A 1772-nucleotide genomic window follows, 5' to 3' on the forward strand; every position below is an offset into this window, starting at 1 on the left:
AGCAATGTTTAAAGTACAGTACAGCTACAAATATAAATAATAGCTGCATCCAAATGGCTGTAAGGGAACTTACAGTCCTTATTTTAGCCTTTTTGCTAATATGCATACATAAACTATATACAAATTTACTGTATATAGATATAAACCATTAAGATGTACAAATGCCTTCACATTTCTATCTGTGGCTTATGTTTGAATTCCTAGCTTAAAGAGAACTTCACCTTTAAACACACTTATATTGAAATATTTGTGATGTGCTTAGTGGTCCTTCTGCTTATTACAAAACAACCACTGCAACAGGTACAACCGGGTGACTACGTAGACATCAACGTTTTTAAAGAGGAAACACTGGAGTGAGCCAAGAAGAGAAGGTCCGTTCAAGGTGGTAGTAGCGACTCCAACCACAGTCAAAGTTGAAGGTAAGGATTTTATCAGTAGATTCCCCACTGCATCTATGAGCTGGAAATGGGACTGTGATTGAAGTATAAAACAGGGTACATTTAGCAGAGGATGGTTTTGAATGCACAAAGATCCAGCAACTAGGTGTGGCCATAGACGTGGTGTAGGCATTTTTGTCTTTCACAGGCCAAAGAGATACTGGGCAGACAGGTAGCGTGGCCGAGTGGTCTAAGCCACTGGATTTAGGCTCCAGTCTCTTTCGAGGCGTGGGTTCAAATCCCACCGCTATCAGTGAGCGTATTAGGGGCTGTGTAGATTGTGTTAGCGACTTCCTCTCTCCAATGACTTTCCCAGGGATTGTGGGTCCCCTTCGTTCTCACTGTCCACTTCCATTCCTTCAGTGGACTAAAGAGCCCAACTGAGAAAATGAAGCAAAACATACAATAGGCAGAAGACGCTTGTGTGCTGCTATCTATAAACTTTGGCCTGTTTAATAACACAGGGCCCGTTCATTTTGAGCGTGCTAAAAAGCCCTTTGTTTCTTTAGCAGTGCTGTCAGCCCATTTTCTGGACGAGGTGGCTGAGAGGTTAAGGCAATGGACTGCAATCCGTTGTTCTCTGTACATGTGGGTTTGAAGCCCATCCTCGTCGCAAGGTTTTGTTTTTTTGACGATTTATAGCAACTTTTGGATTTGTTGCTATTTCTATCACAAGGCTTCAGTATATAATGCTTCTGACTGAGCCCATACTGGACTGTTTAGAGGAATTTTTGAAGCTGTGTGAATTGCGTAAGCGTTGCGACTTCTTGTCTGCAAAGGCTTTCCTAGGGATTGTGGCTCCACTTCTTTCTCGCTGTCCACTTATGTGCCTCCAGTGGCCTCAAGAGCCCAATTGGGACAATGGCATATATAATTTTAAATACTAACATTAATAAGTAGAACAATAGTTAAACGTATATGAACACACATCCATGCCGGTGAATATTAGCTTAACTCAATAATAGTAGAATCGAAATAGCAATATAAATTAAAATAAAAGCCGAAACTTACACTCCAGTAACATAAAGAGCCCAACTGATACAACAAAACAAAATGTCCCATTGCCATTAGACGCAAGTGTGCCACTACATTGTGAGGAATTTCTGAAGCAGTTTTTGTTGCTGTCTATTTTGCAAAGGTTGTCTGTGTTTCCATGATCGATGGTCGAAGCTGTGGCAAAATGACACTGGCAAAAAACTTGCTTCTAAAGCCTGTTATTATATGTGCATGATTATTGACAATCAGAGGACAATGCAATAGACTGCCAATCCTGCACAGCCTGTTGGGTGTTTTTGTATCACTTTGTTCTTGTTTTTGTATCACTTTGCTGGCTGT

The 1772-nt window shown here is 41.0% G+C and overlaps 1 non-coding gene across 1 annotated transcript; it reads left to right on the top strand.

Moving 5' to 3' along the window:
- Window positions 1-608: 608 nt before the first annotated feature.
- Window positions 609-690, top strand: trnal-uag. The gene has a single exon. It is a non-coding gene; the product is annotated as a tRNA-Leu (tRNA).
- Window positions 691-1772: the final 1082 nt, after the last annotated feature.

Source organism: Silurus meridionalis, chromosome 15 (genome assembly GCF_014805685.1).
Source record: "Silurus meridionalis isolate SWU-2019-XX chromosome 15, ASM1480568v1, whole genome shotgun sequence".
Lineage (NCBI taxonomy): Eukaryota > Metazoa > Chordata > Actinopteri > Siluriformes > Siluridae > Silurus > Silurus meridionalis.